The sequence below is a fragment of the Zonotrichia leucophrys genome, unplaced genomic scaffold (genome assembly GCF_028769735.1).
Source record: "Zonotrichia leucophrys gambelii isolate GWCS_2022_RI unplaced genomic scaffold, RI_Zleu_2.0 Scaffold_1158_15034, whole genome shotgun sequence".
NCBI classification, from domain to species: domain Eukaryota; kingdom Metazoa; phylum Chordata; class Aves; order Passeriformes; family Passerellidae; genus Zonotrichia; species Zonotrichia leucophrys.
This window is the reverse complement of record NW_026993363.1, coordinates 395-15,034: the sequence shown is the minus strand read 5'-3', so window position 1 is coordinate 15,034 and position 14,640 is coordinate 395. Positions and strand designations below refer to the sequence as shown.

At 55.2% G+C, this 14,640-nt stretch overlaps 1 long non-coding RNA gene and 1 pseudogene across 1 annotated transcript; both read left to right on the top strand.

Annotated features, from left to right (window-relative positions):
- The first annotated feature begins 511 nt into the window (after window positions 1–511).
- On the top strand, window positions 512–5,021 carry LOC135442109 (zinc finger protein 271-like; annotated as a pseudogene).
- A 3,357-nt stretch (window positions 5,022–8,378) lies between these two features.
- Window positions 8,379–12,054, top strand: LOC135442110 (uncharacterized). The gene is made up of 3 exons (XR_010438610.1): window positions 8,379–8,527; window positions 10,728–10,796; window positions 11,903–12,054. It is a non-coding gene; the product is annotated as an uncharacterized LOC135442110 (long non-coding RNA).
- The last annotated feature ends 2,586 nt before the right edge of the window (window positions 12,055–14,640 follow it).

Below are 14,640 nucleotides of genomic sequence, written 5' to 3'. Positions count from 1 at the left end.
GGGGTTTTTTGGGGGGAATGTTTGGAGAATGAAGAAGTCCAAGGCTGAGGGGAAAAAGGGCCCCTCGGGGGGACATGGGGGGGTGGCGGGCCTTCCTGCCGGGGACGGCCGGGGGGGATCCTTTTCCCTGGGCTGTGGAAACGGAGGCAAATCCCATCGTGTCCTTGTCCCCTCCCCCAGAGCGGGAGGGGACCCTGGAGAGCAGGGGGGCCCAAATCCCCGCGGCAGGAGCTGGGGGAAGAGGCCTTTTTGGGAGCGGCTCCACGGCGCAGGAAGGCAACGGGGAGGAAAAAAGGGGCGGGAGATGCCCCCCCCGAGGAGGGGGTGCAAAAGCAGCCCGGGGGGGATGTGAAAAGGGGGAAAAAGCCGGCCTGGGCCGGGAAGGCGGCCGGAGACGGAAAGGGAGAGCCGGGGCTTGGGGCTCCGTGAAGGGAGCCCGTGATGGGGAGAAGCCCCACACGTGCGGGGGGTGTGGGGGAAAAGGGTTCAGGGGAACCCTTCCCAAAACAAGCACCAGAGGATCCACACCGGGGAGAAGCCCTTTGAGTGTGGGGAGTGTGGGAAGAGCTTCAACCAGCGCAGCAATCTGATCACGCACCAGAGGACACATAGTGGAGATGGGTCCCTTGAGTGTGGGGAGTGTGGGAAGAGCTTCAGTAGGAAATGCAACCTGATCCAGCACCAGAGGTCCCACATTCGGGTGAAGTCTAACGAGTGTGGGGAGTGTGGGCAGAGCTGCCGATGGAGGTCAGAGCTCATCAGGCACCAGAGGACCCACACTGGGGAACGGCCCTACAAGTGTGGGGAATGTGGGAAGAGCTTCATTAAGAGCTCTCACCTGATCCTGCACCAGAGGATCCACACTGGGGAAAAGCCTTTCGAGTGTTCCGAGTGTGGGATGCGCTTCAGCCACAGCTCCGACCGGAACAAGCACCAGAGGAGCCACACAGGGGAGAGGCCCTTCGAGTGTGACAAATGCAGGAAGAGGTTTCGGACCAGCACCCATCTCCTCAAGCACTATTGGATTCACAGAGAGGAGAGGCCCTTCCAATGCCCTGACTGTGGGAAGGGATTCAGGCAGAAGTCCCACCTCATCGCCCACCAGCGTATCCACACCGGGGAGAGGCCCTACGAGTGTGATAAATGCAGGAGGAGTTGTCGGACCAGCTCTGATCTCCTCCTCCACTATCGGATTCATACAAAGGAGAGGCCCTTCCGCTGCCCCGACTGCGGGAAGGGATTCAGGCACAACTCCACCCTCGTCATTCACCGGCGCATCCACACTGGGGAGAGGCCCTACGAGTGTCCCCAGTGTGGGAAGAGCTTCTCCAGCAGCTCTCACTTGACCCGACACCAACGGAGCCACCACTAAGGGAAGCCCTGTGAGTGCCCCGAGTGCGGGCAGAGCTTCGTGCGCTGCTCCAGCTCCATCCCCCACTGGAGGAGGCACTGTGGGCACAGCCCTGGTCACTCACATTCCCTGTGATCCATGCTGGGAAGACACATGGAGGCTTCAAATTTTGGTTTGGCCTTAATATTTCTCCCTTCTCCATCTCTTTGCACTCAAAAATCCACGAGGGTTGGATCTGTCACCTCAAAACCACTCAAATCCCACTGAAAACAGATCAATCTTATCCCAAAACTGCTTAATTGCAACTCAAAAAATTCAATGTCATAGAAAACTCAATTCCTCCGCCACCTGAGTAAGATTGGGCTGAAAGGAGACTGGGTGAAGCGTGATCTCACTTAGGGTGGTGGGATGGGGATTATCTTGGGCTGGGTGTGTGGGATGTATGTGATAGAAAATAAAATTCTCAGAGTTACAGATTTCTCTCCCGTACATGTTCAGTCGGTTGCAGTTCTGTTTGCACAGTGCCGCCTCCCAGAGTGTCCCCTCAGAGTTGCCGCCCTTTGCCTGAGCCCGCCCCTTTCCCCTCACGGTTCCCGCCCTTTCCCTGCCCCCTTTCCCCTCACGGTTCCCGCCCTTTCCCTGCCCCCTTTCCCCTCACGGTTCCCGCCCTTTCCCTGCCCCCTTTCCCCTCACGGTTCCAGCCGGTTCGGGGAGAGGAGCAGGGCTGGGGGAGATGGAAGAGGAGGGATGAAGGCGGAGAGAGAGCAGCGATGGAAGGAGGCGAAGAAGGTGGGGTTAGGGAGCAGGAAGAAGAGGAAGGGATGGAAGGGGAGGGATGGAAGAGGAGAAGGAGGCGGAGATAACGCTGAGGAGCGGGAGGGGGGATGGAAGAGGAGGAGCGGGAGGAAGAGGAAGAGGAGGGACAAAGGCGGATCGAGGCTGAGCGGACGGATCCACGATCTGGAGCCCGGCCTGAATTCGCAGCCCCCACCTGTGGGATCATCTCCCCCCGCATCGCGCCGGTGAGCAGGGACGGGAGCCCGGCCCTGATATCCCGGGGGTCCCTGGGTTGGGTTTTTGGGGGGATGTTTGGAGAATGAAGAAGTCCAAGGCTGAGCGGAAAAGGCCCCTCGGGGGGACATCGGGGGGTGGCGGTGCCGTCCTGCCGGGGACGGCCTGGGGGGATCTCGTTGCCCTCGGCTGTGGCACGGAGGCAAATCCCATCGTGTCCTTGTCCTTCCTCCCCCAGAGCGGGAGCGGAGCATGGAGAGCAGGGAGGACAAATGCCCGCGGCAGGAGCTGGTGGAAGAGGCCGTTTTGAGCGGCTCCACGGCGCAGGAAGGCAACGGGGAGGAAAAGGCGCGGAGATGCCGCTCGAGGAGGGGCTGCAAACGCAGCCGGCGGGGATGTGAGGGGGAAAGAGCCGGCCTGGGCCGGGAAGGCGGCCGGAGACGGAGGCAGAGCTCGGAGCTGGTGCTCCGTGAGCAGCTCCGTGATGGGGAGAAGCCCCACACGTGCGGGGAGTGTGGGAAGAGCTTCAGCAGGAACTCCCATTTGATCAGGCACCAGAGGATTCACACTGGAGAGAGGCCCTTTGAATGTGGGCAGTGTGGGAAGAGCTTCAGCCAGCACGCCCATCTGATCACGCACCAGAGGACCCATCCTGGGGAGAGGCCCTACGAGTGTGGGGAGTGTGGGAAGAGCTTCAGTAGGAAATGGAACCTGATCCAGCACCAGAGGTCCCACCTTCGGAAGAAGCGCCCCGAGTGTGGGGAGTGTGGGAAGAGCTTCCGATGGAGGTCGGACCTGATGAGGCACCAGAGGTCCCACACTGGGGAGAGGCCCTACGTGTGTTCGAAGTGTGGGAAGGCGTTTCAGACCAACTCCTGTCTCATCAACCACTATCGCATTCACACAGGAGAGAGCCCCTTCCAATGCCCTGAGTGTAGGAAGGGATTCCGGCAGAACTCCAGCCTCATCAGTCACCGGCGCATCCACACAGGGGAGAGGCCCTTCGAGTGTGACAAATGCAGGAAGAGGTTTCGGACCCGCGCCGATCTCTTCTGGCACTTTCAGACTCACACAGAGGAGAGACCCTTCCAGTGCCCTGAGTGTGGGAAGGGATTCCGGAAGAACTCCACCCTCATCGCCCACCAGCGTATCCACACTGGGGAGAGGCCCTACGAGTGTGATAAATGCAGGAAGAGGTTTCGGACCCGCTTCTCTCTCCTCCAGCACTATCCGACTCACACAGAGGAGAGGCCTTTCCAATGCCCTGACTGTGGGAAGGGATTCAGGCAGAACTCCAACCTTGTCACCCACCGGCGCATCCACACTGGGGAGAGGGCCTACGAGTGTGATAAGTGCAGGAAGAGGTTTCAGAGCAGCTCTGGTCTCCTCGAGCACTATCGGAGTCACACAGAGGAGAGGCCCTTCCGCTGCCCCGACTGTGGGAAGGGATTCAAGTGCAACTCAGCCCTCGTCACCCACCGGCGCATCCACACAGGGGAGAGGCCCTTCGAGTGCTCCGTGTGTGGGATGCGCTTCAGCCAGAGCTCCCACCGGAACAAGCACCAGAGGAGCCACACAGGGGAGAGGCCCTTCGAGTGTGACAAATGCAGGAAGAGGTTTCGGACCCGCGCCCATCTCTTCCGCCACTTTCAGACTCACACAGAGGAGAGGCCCTTCCAGTGCCCCGACTGTGGGAAGGGATTCAGGCAGAAGTCCAACCTCATCAAACACCGGCGCATCCACACTGGGGAGAGGCCCTACGAGTGTCCCCAGTGTGGGAAGAGCTTCTCACACAGCTCTAACTTGACCCAACACCAACGTAGACACCACTAAGGGAAGCCCTGTGAGTGCCCCGAGTGCGGGCAGAGCTTCGTGCGCTGCTCCAGCTCCATCCCCCACTGGAGGAGGCACTGTGGGCACAGCCCTGGTCACTCACATTCCCTGTGATCCATGCTGGGAACACACCTGGCTGCTTCTCGTGTTGGTTTCACCTTTGTTTTCCTCTGCTTCATCTTTATCCTTTAAAAACAGCCCAGACTGGTGTAAATGAAGGAAATTGATCGAACATAACTGAAGTTGTGTAATTTCTCTGTGGTTTTTGAGTCAATTTGGGATTTTTAGCCACGTTTTTGATGACATGCCCCTGTTTCTAAGAGGCAGCAATTTGATCTCACCCTTCTTGTTTTTCTGTGAACCGAATTTGATCTCCCCCTTCTTGTTTTTCTCCTGTTACCGAAACCCCCTCTCCCTCCTTTGGGTACACTATAAAATCCCCTCGGTGTTGCCTTTCCCCTGTCTTTGTGGGGTAAGAAATGGATTCACAAAGGATGAGCCCTTGTCCCACTGGATTCCCAAGGGTCAGCCTCATTTTCCACTGGATTCCTGCAGGATCAGCTTTTCCCACTGGATACCCAAAATTTCAGCTTTTCCCACAGGATTCTTGGAGGATCATCATTTTTTCACACTGGATTCCCAAAATTTCAGCTTTTCCAGCTGGATTTCTCAAAATTTCGGCTTTTCCCGCTGGATTTCCAAAGGATCAACCTTTCCCCATTGGATTCCCAGAGGATTCTAACTCTGTCACTGGTTTTTCTTGTTTGTACTACCGCATTTGTAGTTTTAGTTGTTGCTAATAAAAACCCAGTTATTTCTACTCCCATATCTTTGCTGAGATCCCCTTCATGTCAAAATACATTATTATTATTATTATTATTATTATTATTATTATTATTATTATTATTTTATTGTTTAAAGGGGGAGGGTTTACATTTTCCATTTCACTGGAGGCTCCTGCAATGGGGAGACACCCCCAGGGAGGGGCCAATTAAAATCATTCCTGGAATATGTAAATTATTTCATGGATTTGCATAAGGATCTATGAATATGCAACATGCTGGTGTAATTAAAACCAGATTAATTAAGGAGTTTCCCCGAAAATAACTGGGGGGTCTTGGTGGCCATAACAACCTTTGTCCAATGGTCCTTGTCTCCCGTTACATCAGCCTGTTGCATATTCCTAGACTTTTTGCATATCCATAAAGTACTTTACATATTCCAGGAACAAAATTGGCTTCATCCTGTCTGGGGGTCCCATCCCCTCCCCCGTGTTTGGTTTTGGGGGCTCCAGGCCCCTCTTTCTCCGTTTTGGGGTCCCGACCCCGTTTTGGATTAATTTGGGGTCCCCACCCCATCCCCAGGGTCACCTTTCCCCCCTTCCCAATTCCTCTCCCGGCAACTGATGAGTCATCAGCGAGAAACGCGCTGATTGGCTGGAAATTAGCCCGCGCTGTCTCTGTGTATTTAACGGAGGTGGAGGCCTTGGTCTCTGCCTGGCAACTGCTGAGTCAGAGCTACGCCGGGCGCTGATTGGCTGAGAATCGCTGAGTGGGGCCAGTGCTCTCAGTTTCTACCTAGCAACTGGTTTGTCATCAGTTCCGCGCATCCTGATTGGCCGGGATCTGTTTTGGGGTGGGGACGGGAGGAACTGGGGTTACTTGGGGTTTATTTGGGTTTAGTGAGGGATTATTTGGGGTTTATTTTAGTTTTTTTTGTGGTGTTTTTCCGTGTTTTTTGGCGGTGATTTGGGGTTATTTGGGTTTAGTTTTGGGTTTTTTTGGGTTATGTAGAGTTCTTTGGGTTTTTTTGGGGTCTATTTGAATTTCTTTGGTGTTTATTTAGGTGTACTTCGAGTTACTTGGGTTTTTTTAGGAATTATTTGGGATTTATTTGTGACTACTTATTGATCTTTTTTGGTGGTTTTTTTTTGGTTTAAATTGGTTAATTTTTGTTTGTTTTGTGTTTTTTGAGGCTATTTGTTTTTTTGTGTTTTGTTTTTGTTTTTTATTTGGTTTTTTTTGAGGTTCTTTGTATTTTTTTGTTTTTTAGGTTATTGGGAAATTATTGGGTTTGATTGCCTTAATTGGGTTTTTTTGTTTCTTTCTATTTATTTGAGGATTTTTTGGGGTTATTTGGGTTTATATTGGCCTACTTGGAGTAATTTTGTGTAATTTGGGTTTAAGTTTTGGTTTTTTTAGGGTTTTTTGGGGTTATTTGGGATTTATTTCAAGTGTTTTGGGGTTGTTTGGGTTCTTTGGGTTCATGTGGAGTCAAAAAATCCGGGAATGTTTCTACTCCAAAAAACGGGAATTTTTCCCCAAAAACCTGGAATATTCCGTTAAAAATCCTGGACTTTTCCCAGCCAATAGGGCTGCGCCCAGCTCCAAATCAACCAATCACTGCGTGCCAACCCCTGCCTCCCATGCCTCAAACCAACCAATCACCCCCCGAATCACCTCAGAAACTCCCGCCTCTTCTTTTCGAAACCAACCAATCACCGCGCCTCTCCCCTCAGCAACCCCCGCCTCTCTCGTATCAATCTAACCAATCACCGCGCACCACCTCTCAGCAACGCCCGCCTTTCCTTTTTCTAAACCAACCAATCAGCGCACGACTTCCCTCAGCAACGCCCGCCCATTCAACCAATCACCGCGTGCCTCCCCTCAGCAACTCCCGCCTCCCCCTCCCAACCGCAACCAATCACCGCGCGGCTCCCCTCAGACAACTCCCGCCCTCACCCGTCTTTCCTGTCAATCACCGCGCCCTCTACTAAACCAACCAATCACCGCGCGGCTCCCCTCAGGCAACTCCCGCCTCTCCGTCCCACACCCAACCAATCACCGCGCGCCTCCCCTCAGCAACTCCCGCCTTCCCCCTGCCTTTCCTGTCAATCACCGGGCCTTCTACGAAACCAACCAATCACCGCGCGGCTCCCCTCAGACAACTCCCGCCTCTCCGTCCCACACCCAACAAATCACAGCGCTTCTCCCCTCAGCAACTCCCGCCTTCCCCCTGCCTTTCCTGTCAATCACCTCGCCCTCCACGAAACCAACCAATCACCGCGCGGCTCCCCTCAGGCAACTCCCGCCTCTCCGTCCGAAACCCAACCAATCACCGCGCGGCTCCCCTCAGGCAACTCCTGCCTTCCCCCTGCCTTTCTTGTCAATCACAGGGCCCTCCACGAAACCAACCAATCACCGCGCGGCTCCCCTCAGGCAACTCCCGCCTCTCTCTCCCAAACCCAACCAATCACCGGGCGCCTCCCTCAGCAACTCCCGCCTTCCCCTGCCTTTCTTGTCAATCATTGGGCCCTCCCCGAACCCAACCAATCACCGCGCGGCTCCCCTCATGCAACTCCCGCCTTCACCCGCCTTTCTTGTCAATCACCTCGTCCTCCACGAAACCAACCACTCACCGCGCGGCCCCCCTCAGGCAACTCCCGCCTCTGCCTCCCAAACCCAGCCAATCACCGCGCGTCTCCCCTCAGCAATTCCCGCCTTCCCCCTGCCTTTCTTGTCAATCACTGGGCCCTCCACGAAACCAACCAATCACCGCGCGGCTCCCCTCATGCAACTCCCGCCTTCACCCGCCTTTCTTGTCAATCACTGGGCCCTCCACGAAACCAACCAATCACCGTGCGGCCCCCCTCAGGCAACTCCCGCCTCTGCCTCCCAAACCCAACCAATCACCGCGCGGCTCCCCTCAGACAACTCCCGCCTCCCCGCCGAAACCCAACCAATCACCGCGCGCCTCCCCTCAGCAACTCCCGCCTTCCCCCTGCCTTTCTTGTCAATCACTGGGCCTTCTACGAAGCCAACCAATCACCGCGCGTCTCCTCTCAGCAACTCCCGCCTTCGCCCTGCCTTCCTTGTCAATCACTGGGCCCTCCACGAAACCAACCAATCACCGCGCGGCTCCCCTCAGGCAACTCCCGCCTCCCCCTCCCAAATCCAACCAATCACCGCGCGCCTCCCCTCAGCACCTCCCGCCTTCACCCGCCTCTCCTGTCAATCACCGCTCCCTAAACCAAACCAACCAATCAGAGCGCGCCTCCCCTCAGCAACTCCCGCCCTCCCCTCAGCGCTCCAGCCAATCAGAGCCGAGTTTGATGCCGGGGCCGGGCATGGAGCGGGCGCCCCCTCCGCCCCCGCCGCCCCCTCCGCCCCCGCCGCCGCCCGGGATCCCCTCAGGGACCCCCGGGACCCCCTCAGGGATCCCCGGGAGCCGCCCCGGGCTCGCGCCGGTCCTGCGGGAGGCGCTGGAGAGAGCGGGGGAGGCGCTGGGAGAGGACGGCGGGCTCCGGGAGCTGCTGAGGAGGCGCAGGGACAGGTGAGGGGTCGTGAGGGGAATTTGGGGAGGGGTCTTGAGGAGGTTTGGGGGGGGGAATTGGGGAGGGTCTGGGGGGAACTTGAGGGGGTTTTGGTGGGGTCTGGGGGTGGCTTTGAGGTGGAATTTTGGGAGGTTTTGGGGAATTTGGGGAGGGGTCTTGGAGAGTCCTGGGCTGGATTTTGGGGAGGGGTCTTGGGGGGTTTTGGGGGGGTTTAGGGAAGAGTTTGGGGGAATTTGGGGAGGGGTCCTCGGGGGATTTTGGGGAGGGGTCTGGGGGGAGATTGGGGGATCCTTGAGGGGGTTTGGGGAGGAATTTGGGGAGGGGTCTGGGGGGGGTCCTGGGGAATTTGGGGAGGGGTCTTGAGAAGATTTGGGGGGGTTTAAGAGAGGAATTTGGGGAGGGGTCTTGGAGAGCCCTGGGCTGGATTTTGGGAAGGGGTCTTGGGGAGGTTTTGGGGGGGAATTTGGGGAGGGGTCCTGGGTTGGGTTTTGGGGGTCCTGGAGGGATTTTGGGGAGGGGTCCTGGAAGGGTTCTGGGGTGGATTTTGGGGAGGGGTCTTGAGGGAATTTGGGAGATTTTGGGGAGGGGTTTTCGGGGGGAATTTGGGGAGGGGTCTAGGGGGTATTTGAGGGTTTTTGGGGTAAATTTGGGGAGGGGTCTTGGGGGTTTTTGGGGTGATTTGGGGAGGGGTCTTGGGGTGGTCATGGGGAGGTTTTGGGGTGATTTTGGGGAGGGGTTTTGAGGATTTTTGGGGATTTTTGGGGAGGGGTCTTGGGGGTTTTTTGGGATTTTTGGGGAGGGGTCTTGGGGGGAAATTTGAGAGGTTTTGGGGGTTTTTGGGGTGATTTTGGGGAGGGGTCTTGGGGCGAATTTTGGAGGGTTTTGGGGGATTTTTGGGGGATTTGGGGAGGGGTCTTGGGGGTATATTTGGGAGGTTTTGGGGGGTTTCTGGGGTGATTTTGGAGAGGGGTCTTGGGGGATTTTTGGGGAATTTGGGGAGGGGTTTTGGGGAAATTTGGGAGGTTTTGGGGGGTTTTTGGGGGTGATTTTGGGGAGGGGTCTTGGGGATTTTTGGGGAGGGGTTTTGGGGGGAATTTGGGGAGGGGTCTAGGGGTATTTGAGGGTTTTTGGGGTAAATTTGGGGAGGGATCTTGGGGGATTTGGGGGGTATTTGGGGTTTTTGGGGTGATTTTGGGGAGGGGTCTTGGGGGGAAATTCAGGAGGTTTTGGGGAGGGGTTTTGAGGGATTTTTGGGGATTTTTGGGGAGGGGTTTTGGGGGATTTTTGGGGTGATTTTGGGGAGGGGTCTTGGGGGATTTTTGGGGAATTTGGGGAGGGGTCTTGGGGGGAAATTTGGGAGGTTTTGGGGGGTTTTTGGGGTGATTTTAGGGAGGGGTTTTGGGGTTTTTTTGGGATTTTTGGGGAGGGGTCTTGGGGGGGAATTTTGGAGGCTTTTGGGGGGTATTTGGGGGATTTTGGGGAGGGGTCTTGGGGCGAATTTTGGAGGGTTTTGGGGGATATTTGGGGGTGATTTTGGAGAGGGGTCTTGGGGGATTTTTGGGGAATTTGGGGAGGGGTCTTGGGGGGAAATTTGGAGGGTTTTTGGGGGGTTTTTGGGTGATTTTGGGGAGGGGTCTTGGGGATTTTTGGGGAGGGGTTTTGGGGGGGAATTTGGGGAGGGGTCTAGGGGGTATTTGAGGGTTTTTGGGGTAAATTTGGGGAGGGGTCTTGGGGGATTTTTGGGGGTATTTGGGGAGGGGTCTTGGGGTGGTCCTGGGGAGGTTTTGGGGAAGGGTTTGGGAGAATTTGGGGAGGGGTCTTGGGCGGGAATTTTGGGGAGGGGTCTTGGGGGTTTTTTGGGGTGATTTTGAGGAGGGGTCTTGGGGCTTTTTTGGGATTTTTGGGGAGGGGTCTTGGGGGAAATTTGGGAGATTTTGAGGGATTTTGGGGGTGATTTTGGAGAGGGGTCTTGGGGGATTTTTGGGGAATTTGGGGAGGGGTTTTGGGGGAAATTTGGGAGGTTTTGGGGGGTTTTTGGGGTGATTTTAGGGAGGGGGCTTTGGGGGTTTTTGGGGATTTTTGGGGAGGGATTTTGGGGGAAATTTGGGAGGTTTTGGGGAGGGGTTTTGGGGTGATTTTGGGGAGATTTTGGGGTGATTTTGGGGAGGGGTCTCCCATGGTCGCCCCCTCCCCACGAAGCCTGGAGGGTCCCTGGAAGTGGCTCCTGTTCCACCGCCCGGTGCCGCCCCTGATCCAGAACGGGCCCCAGTGAGTGACAAAAACCCCAAAAACACCCCAAAATCACCCCAAAATCACCTCAAAATCACCCTAAAAACCCCAAAATCACCCCAAAATCACCCTAAAAACCCCAAAATCACCCCAAAATCACCCTGAAAACCCAAAATCACCCCGAAATCACCCAAAATCACCCTGAAACCCCCAAAATCACCCCAAAATCACCCTAAAAACCCAAAAACCACCCTGAAAACCCCAAAAATCACCCCAAAATCACCCTAAAAACCCAAAATCACCCCAAAATCACCCTGAAAACCCCAAAATGCTTTCCAAATTCCCCAGAATCACCCCAAAATCACCCCAAAATCACCCTACAAAACCCCAAAAATCACCCCAAAATCACCCTGAAAACCCCAAAATCACCCTAAAAATCACCCCAAAATCACCCTAAAAACCCCAAAATGCTTTCCAAATTCCCCAGAATCACCCCAAAAATCACCCCAAAATCACCCTGAAAACCCCAAAAATCAGCCTAAAACCCCAAAAATCACCCCAAAATCACCCTAAAAACCCCAAAATCACCCCAAAATAACCCTAAATCACCCCAAAATCACCCCAAAATCACCCTAAAAACCCCAAAAAATCACCCCAAAATCACCCTGAAAACCCCAAAATGCTTTCCAAATTCCCCAGAATCACCCCAAAATCATCCCAAAATCACCCTGAAAACGCTAAAAATCACCCCAAAATCACCCCAAAATTACCCTGAAAACGCTAAAAATCACCCCAAAATGACCCTAAAAACCCCAAAATCACCCCAAAATTACCCTAAATACCCCACAATCCTCTCCAAAATCCTCCCAAAATCCCCGTAAAACCCCCAAAATCCTTTCCAAAATCCCCCTAAAATCACTCTAAAATCACCCTGAAAACCCCAAAATCCCCAAGATCACTCTAAAAACCCCAAAATCCCCCCAAAATCCCCCCAAATCTCCCCAAAACCCCCCCAAACCCACCCCCAAAAACCCCAAATCCCCCCAAAAACCTCCCCAAAATCCCCCAAATTCCCCCCAAAATCCCCAAATCCCCCCAAAAATCCCCAAATCCCCCCAAAATCCCCCCAACCCCCCCGTTCCCAGGTGCGGCCTGGTTGCCCTGGCCATGGCCGGGGCTCTGCTGGGACCCCCCCGGCCCCAATTGGGTCTGGGGGCTCTGCTGGAGACAGCGCGGGCCCGGGGCTACACCCGGCACGGGGAGATGTTCTCTGGTCAGCCTGGGGGGGCTGGGGGGGTCCTGGGGGGATTTTGGGGGGATTTTGGGGGGATTTGGGGCGATTTTAGGGGATTTTGGGGGGATTTTGGGGGAGTTTTGAGGAGGATTTGGGGAGGTTTTAAGGGGGTTTTGGGGGTCATGGAGGGGTTTGGGTTGATTGTGGGGGTCCTGGGGGGGTTTTGGGGGGGATTTGGGAGGATTTGGGGGATTTTAGGGCATTTTTGGGGGAGTTTTTAGGGGGATTTGGGGGGATTTTGGGGGTCCTGGGGGGGGTTTGGGTTGATTTTGGGGGGTATTGAGAGGGTTTAGGGGAGTTTTGGGGGGACTTTGGGGGGGATTTTGGGGGATTTTGGGGGTTTTAAGGGGATTTGGGGGGATTTTGGGGGGTCTTTGGGGGGTTTTAGGGCCTTTTGGGGGGATTTTGGGGGGTCCTGGGGGGATTTGGAGGATTTTGGGGGAGTTCTGGGGGGTTTTTAGGGGGATTTGGGGGGATTTTGGGGGGTCCTGGGGGGATTTTGGGGAAATTTTGGGGGGATTTTGGGGCGTTTTTGGGGGATTTTTGGGGGGGATTTTGGGGGGATTTTGGGGGGATTTTTGGGGGCATTTTGGGGGGGATTTGGGGGGGTTTGGGGGAGGATTTGGGGGGGATTTTGGGGGGATTTTGGGGGTTTTGGGGGGGATTTTGGGGTGGATTTGGATGGGTTTGGGGTAGGATTTTGGGGGTCCTGGAAGGGTTTGGGGGAAATTTTGGAGGGTTTTAGGGCGTTTTTAGGGGAGTTTTGAGGGGAATTTGGGGAGGTTTTAAGGAGGTTTTTAGGGGGATTTGGGGGGATTTTGGGGGGATTTGGTACGATTTTGGGGAATTTTGAGGGGATTTTGGGGCGATTTTGGGGGGATTTTGGGGGATTTGGGAGGATTTGGGGGTTTTGGGGGGACTTGGGGGAATTTTGGGGGGTTTTGGGAGGATTTGGGGAGGTTTTAAGTGGCTTTGGGGAGGATTTGGGGGGATTTTGGGGGCCCTGGGGGGTTTTGGGTTGATTTTGGGGGGTATTGAGAGGGTTTAGGGGAGTTTTGGGGGGACTTTGGAGGGGATTTTGGGATGATTTTGGGGGATTTTGGGGGGAATTTTGGGGGATTTTGGGGGGTTTTAAGGGGGATTTGGGGGGATTTTGGGGGAGTTTTGGGGGGAGTTTTGGGGGGGATTTTGGGGGGATTTTGGGGGGTTTTGGGGGGGGATTTCAGTGGGTTTGGGGGAGGATTTGGGTTGGATTTTGGGGTCCTGAAGGGATTTTGGGAGATTTTGGGGTGTCTGGGGAAGGTTTGGGATGATTTTGGGGGGGCCTGGGGGGGTTTTGGGGTGATTTTGGGACATTTTGAGGGGGATTTTTGGGGGATTTTGGGGAGGATTTGGATGGGTTTGGGGGAGGATTTGGGGGGTCCTGGAGGGGCTTGGGTTTATTGTGGGGGGGTCTTGAGAGGGTTTGGGGGAGCTTTGGGGGGATTTTGGGGAAGGTTTGGGATGATTTTGGGGGGTCCTGGGGGATTTTGGGGGATTTTGGGGTGGTTTTGGGGGAGTTTTGAGGGGGATTTGGGGAGGGTTTAAGGGGGTTTTTAGGGGGATTTGGGGAGGATTTTGGGGGTCCTGGAGGGTTTGGGTTTATTTTGGGGGTCCTGGGGTGATTTTGGGGGGATTTGGGATGATTTTGGGGAATTTTGAGGGGGATTTTGGGTGATTTAGGGGAGTTTTGGGGGGTGTTGGGGGATTTGGGTCTGGGGGCTCTGCTGGAGACAGCGCGGGCCCGGGGCTACACCCGGCACGGGAGATGTTCTCTGGTGAGCCTGGGGGGCCTGGGGGGATTTTGGGGAAATTTTGGGGGGTCTTGGAGGGATTTTGGGGGGTTTTGGGGGGTTTTAGGGCGTTTTTGGGGGAGTTTTGAGGGGGATTTTGGGGGGGATTTTGGGAGGATTTGGATGGGTTTGGGGAGGATTTGGGGGATTTTAGGGCATTTTTGGGGGATTTTTGGGGGGATTTTGGGGGGTTTAAGGGGGTTTGGAGGGGGATTTGGGGAGGATTTTGAGAGGTCCTGGAGGGATTTTGGGAGATTTTGGGGGGTCTGGGGAAGGTTTGGGGGATCCTGGGGGGATTTTGGGGGGATTTTGGGGGGATTTTGGGGGAGTTTTGGGGGGATTTTGGGGCGAGATTGGGGGAATTTTGGGGGGTATTTGGGGGGATTTGGGGGGGTTTTGGGGATTTGGGGGGATTTTGGGGTGTCTGGGGAAGGTTTGGGTTGATTTTGGGGGTCCTGGGGAGATTTTGGGGGGATTTGGGGCATTTTGGGGGAGTTTTGAGGGGGATTTTGGGGGGGTTTTAAGGGGGATTTGGGGAGATTTTGGGGGTCCTGGAGGGGATTTTGGGGTGTCTGGGGAAGGTTTGGGATGATTTTGGGGGGTCTGAGGGGGTTTTGGGGGGGTTTGGGGCATTTTGGGGGGGATTTTGGGGAGGATTTTGGGGCGGTTTTGGGGGGATTTTGGGGGGTTTTGGGGGATTTTGGGGGGGATTTTGGGGGGTTTTGGGGGGTGTTTGGGGGGGATTTTGGGGAGGATT